We start from the raw sequence: 9,549 nt of genomic DNA, 5'->3' as shown, positions 1-9,549 counted from the left end.
CCGTCTTCACGTACATTTAGGGTGGTTCTGGTATACTGATAGAATAAAAAGCCCTTTAACAAATAGTCTTTTAAAACTTGTGCTGGTGTAACTTTGATTGATTCCTAGAAGTAGAATTGCTGGGTCAAAGAGTAAATACATATGTAGTTTCTAGATGTTTCCAAGCTGTGTCATGGCCATTGTACTATTTTACATTCATACTGGCAGTGTACGAGAGTATCTATTTTTCCAAAGCCAGTTCAATAGAACAGGTTGCTAAACTTTTGGATTTTTGCCCATCAAGTAGGTAAAATTTTATCTTGGTGAGTTTTAATTTGCATTGCTCTTATAACGAGCAAATTTGATCATTGTTCCTTAATTTCAAAACCATTGAGTTTTTTAAAGATTTATTTATTTATACATACAAGAACTGGGGTATGGGGAGGGGTTGGTGAGAGGATTCACCAGAGAGAGTGGGGAGCAGAACGGGCAGATCTACTGTAATACACTGCTGAGGGGAAGAGTGGGTGAGGCAGGAGAGGTTTGCTGCGCCATGTGGTTTGCTCCCTGGCCAGCCAGGGACCGAACTTGTGTTGCAGTGGCTGGTGATAGCATGATAGCACTGTCTTTAACTCCTGAGCCACCAGGGAGGCCCACCACTGACATTATTTTTAATTATCCATTTTCCTATAGCGTTACTGGTCTTTTAATTTTCTGGCTATTATTCAGAATGTTTGTGAGATAAATTAACACTGTTATCGTCAGTTGTCACTTTAATGTCCTGCAAAAACTTCTTACATAAATGCCATTCCTATGTACATACGTGTATGTCTATTTATGCACACATGCACACGTGCACACACACACACACACACACACACACTCTAACTGATACTATTACTTTTGGATTTAGAGTTACACTTGGAAGGTTTTACCTGCCCTTATTTATAGAGTAATTCATCCATATTTTCTCTGGTATTTTTATGGTTTCATAGTATTATAATTAAGTCTCTTTGACAAGTTGAATTTATCTTGTATACTATGTGATGAATGAAACCAGTTTTATCTTTTTTCCATAAGTTGTCTTGACATCATTTATTTTATGAATTCATCTTTTCCCATCATTTGAGATGCCTCCTGCAGTAAATAGGATAGCCACATCCTAATCACTGGGACCTGTGGATGTTTACAAGGCAAGAGGGCATTAAGGTAGCGGGCGAGGCTGTTTGCTGATTAGCTGACCTTCAGATATGATTAGACTTATCCAAGTGAGCGCAGCATAATCATAGTGTCCTTTCAAGGGGGACAGAAGAGTCAGAGGAAGATTTAAAGATGTTTCACTGCTGACTTTGAAGATAAGGAAGGGACCATGAGCTGTGGAAAGCAAGAGGTATGTTGGAGCCAGAAAAAGCAAGGAAATGGTTCTCTGCTAAAACCTCTAGAAGGAATGAATCCCTGCAGACACCTTGGTTTTAATCCATTGAGAATGATATCAGATTTCTGACCTATAAAACTGTAAGCTTTACTAAATTTGTGTTGTTTTAAGTTATTAAATTTGTTACAGAAGCAATACACCATTTTTATGAACAAAATTTAGAAGCTTGAATGTATTTCTGAATTTCTATGCTGTCCCATCAGTCTGTTTTCCATGTGAGAATCAAGCAGTTTTAATTATAGAGACCTTATAGTAGTTTTAATATCTGCTGGAGATGCTATCCTCTCCTTCACATCCGCCCTCCCCCAGCCCCCGCCCTCCCGGACAAGGTTTTCTTGGCTGGTCTTATTTATTTTTCCAAATAAAGTTTATAATCATCATCCAATTCCAGGGAAATAAGAACTCACCTCCTCCTAACCACAGAGGTAGAAGGAAGGGACAAAACGTCCCCAAAGGCAGAACACTGTGATCGGATAAAGGTTTCATGGATGCAGGACAGCTAAAATCAACATCTGACTACATCGACAGATGTATTCCATGTAAATAAACATAAATTAAAAGTATAACTGGGTGGAATATGGGGTAGGAAGGAGCGATTAAATTTGTTTAGGGGGCCTCCCTGGTGGTGTAGTGTTAAGTCTCAACACTATCATGCTATTACCACTCTGGCTTGAGTTCGATCCCTGGCCAGGGAGCTAACACATATAAGGCAGAGCAGACCTCTCCTGTCTCACCCACTACCCGCCTCAGCAGTGTATTTTAGTAGATCTGCCTGTTCTGCTCCCTACTCTGCCTCTGGTAGAGCCTCTCACCCCCCTCCCTGCATCTCTGGCCTATACCCCAGTTCTTCTATGCATAAATATATCAATAAATCTTTAAAAAATAACTTGTTCAGAAGCTGATTAACTGTCAGCATTTAAGAGACACACAAAATCCCAGTTCTGAACTCTGAAGGGATTATGGCCAGACATACCAAACACTCAGCCCTTCCAAATACCAGCTGCAGAGCCTCTGACTTCAAGCTGGTGTCTTCCCAGCTGTGATTTCTGAGCTCTGGTGGCTAGCCCACTAGATCCTTTGGGAACTGTTTCAACACATTGCAGTTAAAATGAAAAACAAGGTTGGAATAGTTGAAGCTAATGTTTATAGGGGGGAAAAAATCTGTCTGGCAAGGAGATACAAAAAGAGATCGGATATATTTAAGAAGAATCCTGAAGGCTGATATTTCCAGTGAAGAAAAAAAGAGGAAAACATTTCAGGAAAAGAACCAGCAAGGTGAATGAAAGTGGTATGTGATGGAGTCTGGAAACTCCATGTAGTTGCCGCAGAGCTGGTGCATGAAGGTGTCAGGACTCAAGAATGGAGAACTGGAGAAGGACCCTTCAAGACAGGACAAAAAGCTTCATCTGGTTCTGAGTGCTATCAGATGGTTTTAAAGAGGAAAGAGTTATGGTCGGACTTTGTTTTAGGTGGACAGCCCACTTGAAGTTGATCATGTGATGCTGGATTAGGCAAGATGGATCAAAGCAGGTGACTCTAGATAATGCTATTGTGGTGGTTTTCAGCTACGTAATAAGCATGAAAAATGGAGGAAAACATGATTAGGTCATCTTTTTTTTTTTTTTTTTTTTCCTAATGAGTTTTCCAAGGAGCACTCATTCAGACAGCTAGCTATACCATCAAACCAGATAGGGTCAGTCTGATAGACCTGCCACCACAGGCGTTCCATGTTAATACTAGGGACAAGAGAAGATGCAGAATCCTTTGGAAACATTCATCATCTCATTACATGTTTTAGTTTCCAATTTCTACTATAACAAATAACCACCAATGTAGTGGCTTAGAACACCACAAATTTGTTATCTTACAATTCTGGAGGTCAGATGACTCAAATGAGTCTTTTGGGCTAAAGTTTATGTGTCAACTGTTTACTTAGGGAAGAGAAAAATGTTTCCTTGCCTTTTCTACTTTCTAGAGGCTGCCCACATACCTTGGCTGAAGACCCATACTTCCACCCTCAAAGCCAGTAATTTAGCATCTTCAAATTTCTCCCTCTCTCTCTCCTCTCCACCACACACACTCCCACTTTGTCAACACATCTCTTATTTACAAGAAATAATACAAGACTAATACAGTTACATTGGCTCATACGGCAATCCCAGATAATTATCCCATCTCTAGATCCTTAACTTAAATACATCTGCAAAGTTACTTTAGTCGTATAAGGTAACAAAGTAACATAATCATATATTACTGGGGATTAGGACATGGATATCTTTTCAGGGGGTCATTGTTTACCATAGCTCATACTGTTATATCTAGTCCATGACCAGAACTAGCCACAACCTTCTCACAGCTGCAAGGGTTCTGGAAAATACAGTTTTACATGCTCAGGAAGGAGAGGAAACCTTGGTGAGCACTAGTAATTTGTATTCTGGGTTTTCACTGTAACTATGATTCTAAACAGTAACTTGGCTCCCTGGCCCCACCCCCACCACCTACCTACATTCTATCTGGTCTGAACTACTTACAATTCCCCAAATGTACTGCTGATTCTCCATCACCCAGGGGGTTGTTCATATATGTTACTCCTTCCTCCTGGGACACTTTTTTCCCTCATCTAATTTTTGTCTTCCTTCAAGTTTTGATCTAAATTTCCAAATATTATTATAAGCACTTATTTCAGTTTTTTGTTTAATTATAGACTTCTTTTTGTATTTTAAAGAAATGTAAATCTCTTCTGATTGACCATGGAAAAATATCAATGGAATGACCTCAGTGTTTGTATTTCTGACAAGCTTTTTTCACTAATGTGAACTTTAATGTTCTCATCTACAATAATCTGAATTATCCCATGTAGAACAGGTTGCCTGGCAAACTAAAAAGTTATCTGCCTCTCCATGTATTTAAATAGAAGCTAGCTCTATAATTTGTTCAAATCAGCATTGTCGCATGGTATTCCATTCTTATTAGTCACTCTACCAAACTTCTGGTGACTGAGTTTCAAAATAGCAGGGTCCACTCTGACTGCTCCCACTCCTTTATGTCCATGCAAGGATTGCTTTCTACTGTCTCTTCCTTTGTAACTGGAAGTCTCCACTCAACTCAAATCTTATTACTCTTAGCCTACTATAGTAATTTTTCAGCTCCCTTTCTCCCCAGTATTTTCTACACACAAATCATAGACAAGTTGCATTAACTGCAATCAGTTTCCCATTTGAGGGCACGTGAGCTGTCACCCCAGCTAAATTCTTCAGATGTGACAATAACAAGAGCTTTATAGCACCCTTCTCAACAGCTGTTCGCTGACCCTCGCTGATGCCACCACTGCCACCATTTCACCTAAAATGTAATACACTAAGAATGGAGCATTATGGAAATGTAACATTAAGATAAGTCCCTTAGCAACTCTTGCACCTGATTTTTTTCCTGTAGAAATTCTGTGGATGCCCTGCTTTCTATTACTTCTCCTCTTATATGCTATATTTTAACCACTCCAGAACCTTCAGGGTACAATGAGTTCAGTTCCTTTTTCCCCACACTTAGAATAATTTTCTCACATTGATTCCTCATGCAGTGATGTGGTTAAGAGCGTGGGCATGCTATTCACAGTTCTGGGATCAAAGGCCTGTTCTACTATTTATTTGCTTTGTGGTCTGGGCAAGTTAATTAACATCTTTGCACCTCCATTTCCTCATTTGTAAAATGGGGGGTGATAATAAACCTAATTTATAGAATTTTTGCAAAATTAAATAAGAGAAGGTATGTGAAGCATTCGTACATGGATTGTTACCAAGAAATACCTAATTTCACTGATTAACATTAAAAGGAATTTCTTTCTTCTTCCTTCTTTGTTTCTGAACCCCATTTAAAAAAAAAAGAAAGAGGGCCTCCCTGGTGGCGCAGCGGTTGAGCGCTGGGTTGCGAAGCTGCCCGCAGCCTCTGCAGCGCCAGTTCGATCCCCGGCTGCTCCCCGGCCACCAGAGGAGGGTCCCACATGGCGCGCAGACCTCTCCTGCCGCCCGCTGCTCCCCTCAGCAGTGTACTTCGGTCCTTCTGCCTGCTCTGCTCCCCGCTCTGGCTCTGGTGAATTCTCTCACCCTCCCGCTCTTCTGACTGTACCCAGTGCTTGTATAAATAAATAAATGAATAAATAAATAAATAAATAAATAAATAAAAATAAAAAATAAAAAAAAAGAAAGAAACCTTATCTTTTTTTAATTCCAATATTTTATTTACATTTTTAATAAAATTTTATTGATTTACCATTGGTCTACAATGCTGTAAAAGTTCTAGAAGGGTAACTTCACAACTTAATATGTGTACTTGTCTTACCACAGTCACCAATCTTATTATCAAAGAGACCAAGACCTTTTTCACCCACGCTCCCCACTATCCCCATGGTAACCACCATATTTTTTTCTCAGAGTCCAAGCATTATTTTTGTTATGTTTTATTTGTTCATTTGCTTTGGTTATTTATATTCTACATGTGAGAAAGCTATCTGGTAATTGTCTTTTGCTTTCTTATTTCACCTAGCATAAACACGTCATTCTATCCATGTTATTACAAAAGGCAAGATTTCATCTTTTTAATAGTGGAGTAGTAGTCTATTGACTAGATATCCCACCTCTTTTTTATCCAGTCACACAGTGATGAACATTTAAGTTGTTTCTATGTCTTGCTTTTTAGAAATAGTGTTGCTGTGAAACTGGGAGTATATATCTTTTCAAATTTTTGTTTTCATATTCTTTGGATACATACCTAGGTGTTATATTGTTGTACCATATGCTATTTCTATAGCCAAGAAATCCTGAGAACAAAAGAAGAAAACTGAAACTATCATGCTGCGTGCCTTCAAAGCATACTACAAAATTACAGCAATCAGAACAGTATAGCATTGGGGCGGGGGAAGGCAAACTATCAATATAAAGAATGAGAACCTAGAGGTCAATCCACACACACATGACAAAGTAGTCAAGACCACAGAGTGGAGAAAGGAAAGAATATCTTTAACAAATTTGGTTTGGAAACCTGGATAATCACATGAAAAAATAAAAGATACTAGATAATATCTAAAAACTAACTCCTAATTAATTAGAGACTTGGATATAAGATGTGACACTATAAAATACAGAAAAGAAAACATAAGCTATACAGCCCTGGATATCAACCATGGAGAGGTCTGTCTGGAGACTCAACTCCAACTGCAAGGGAAAAGCAGGCAAACAAACAGCGCTCCATCAAACTAAAGTGTTTTTATACAACAAAAGGAACCACTACACAAATATAAAGGTAACTTACTGAATGGGATAAAATATTTTTACATTATACGTTTGACAAAATATATAAAGAGCTCATGCAACTCTACATGTAATCACCATGTTGTAGATGAGATTCTCTAAAACTTATTCATCTTTAACTGGAAGACTGTCCCTTAACCAACAGCTCCAGGCAACCCCTCACCCTCAGCCCCAGGCAACAAACATTCCACTCTGTTTCTGAGTTTGGTTTTTCTAGATATCACCTACAAGTGATACAAACTATTCACTTCTTCTGTTTGATTTATTTCACTTAGCATAAGGTCCTCAAGGTCAACTCTTTTTGTCACAACAGCAGGATTTCTGTTATTCTCATTTTACTCATAGATTAATAATATTACTATCTGTACCTACTTATATATATATATATTAATATGAATGTGTGTATGTATAACTTTCTTTATGCATTCATCTGTAGAGGGGAATTTAGATTGTTTCCATATCTTGGCTACTGTGTGTAATATTGCAACGAAAATGAGAGTGTAGATATCTCTTTAAGATCCCATGGTAGAGAGTTCTAGATTTAACTAATACCAGTGAGACAGAGCCCTGACTCTGCCACTCAGCCACTAGCTGTGCAATCTTTCTGAGGACCCATTTCCTCATTGAAGAGGGTGTGATAATACTTGTACAAAAGGTTGGTGTAAAGATTAAGTAAGTTCATTCTTTCATTGAGAGGGAGGGCATCTACATGATCTCTAAATTCCTTTCTAAGACTCAGATTATACAGCTATGATTACCACAACCCTATTTCGTTTTAATTATCATCTCCCTACCTCTAAGAAAACCAAAAGTCTTGTCTCAATTGCTGGGCACAAAGTTCTTCCAGCAAATCTATTATTTTGTGAGAGCTGATAGCAGCTAAAATGAGAGGTCATAAAGGGCTGGCAGGTAGCCTTTGAGACAACCATAAATCAGGTGGGAACTGGAAATCCCTAGAGGGTGCTGACCTTTCAAAAGATTATCTCCAAGGGGGAAAGTTGGCCTAATTTCAACATGAAGAGAGATTTTTCTTGAAAACCCCTTAGTTTTTAAATGTTGGCAATCATTCAAATATTCAAACACTTGTTTAGGCCACACAAAGTCTATCTGCAGGTCCAATTCCTGCCCCAGACCAAGTTTTTCACCTTTTTTCTTTGCCTTAATCCTTCTAGGAATTCATGTATTCTAAAAGAGGACAAAGGCATCCTTTAAAAGACTGAATGGTAGACTTTCAGGCCACTCTACAGTAAAGAATATGAGACATTTAGAGCTCAACACATTTTTAGCACCCTTAAATCAGATCTTGCAGACTCTACCTTGCCTATTTGTATATGTGGAGGTCTATTTTAGTTATTTTTATTTTTTTATTGATGTAACATATCAATATACAAATTTTATCACTTTGTATAGGTTTCAGGTGTGCAACATTATAAATCATCTGTATATACTATATTATGTTCACCATCATTTGTTCTCCTCTGGGCACTCTTTGAAGACAAATTATACAGTTTTAGTATTTATTAAGTTAAATTGTAAACTCCCCAAAATTTAGTCTTTCTATCAAGAGTGACCAGCAGGTTGAACAAAGGCATGTTCTCCTAATAAGTCTTTGGTAGGCTGTTAATGTTTTAATGTAACATTGAAATGACAGGGCCTCCCTGGTGGCGCAAGGCATTAAGACACAACCTATGAAGCTGTCCACAGCCTCTGCAGCATGAGTTTGATTTCTGGCTAGGCAGGGAGCAACCCACATGGTGCAGCAGACCTCTCCTGAACTGTCTGCTGCTCCCCTCAGCAGTGTACTTTGGTCAATCTGCCTGTTGTGCTCCCCACTCTGTCTCTGATGAATCCTCTCACCCCACACACTTCTGGCCTGTACTCCAGCTCTTGTATGCATAAATAAATAAATCTTTAAAAAAAAATAGAAGAAATGATATGTTGCCCCAATTTGTCTTATTTCCAGGTTTGGGATGAATTTTCTTAACAGATACCTTTATGATCATAAATAACCTCCAAAGAGGTTTTTGTTTAGTATGAATACAATGCACACACACAGAGTCTCTTTTATGTCCTGGCCATAGATGTAACACAAATATTACCAGGCTTGAATATATAGAACCAGATAGCACCTATGAAGTTAAAATGCCAGAGAATTATCTTTCATGAGGGTATATGTATAAAGAATCCAGAACTAGACTTTCAAAAGATTCTATGTTGCTTGCTCTTTGATCCAGAAAACACAAAACCAAGCCTCAGAAGTTCACCTCTCTGATTCACCTGCAGTGCCTATGAATACGGATCAACTCCTCTCTTTTCAAGTCTCACTTAATATATTGACATTCCTGACCTGACATAAAGAGACATACAAAAGGCTACCTGCAATGACAGCTCTTATTGAAGTGTTAAGATACTTTAAAAATCCTTAACATACTAAACAAACCTAATTGTTTCTAGCATTCCTCTAGTCATAAGGCGGAAGGAGAAAATTTTGTGAATGCTCTTGTACTCTCTGGGAATTCTCAATAATATTTTATGCATCAAAAAATATATTAATCCCACCCTCTAAATTTACAATCTCAGGAGGCAAAACCAAAGAGATTATCAAAATCAGATTTCATTACATAAATAAAATAGGCCTATAGAATACCTAAAAGGAAAATAATCTTGGAAATTGGCTTTTCATCAATTGAATAGCAATAATGTATTTTAAATACACAAATATGCGAAACCTTAGTTCATTTAAGTAAGGAGCTCTTTTTTACTAACAGGAAGATAGAGAATATCTTCTATCTTAGTAGAGTGCATAATAGGTAAAGGATAAAATTTATTACA

The sequence above is a fragment of the Talpa occidentalis genome, unplaced genomic scaffold (assembly GCF_014898055.3).
Source record: "Talpa occidentalis isolate TD23 unplaced genomic scaffold, MPIMG_talOcc4v2.1 talOcc4.16, whole genome shotgun sequence".
Lineage (NCBI taxonomy): Eukaryota > Metazoa > Chordata > Mammalia > Eulipotyphla > Talpidae > Talpa > Talpa occidentalis.
The sequence above is the reverse complement of the archived record's forward strand: the minus strand, read 5'-3'. Positions refer to the sequence as shown.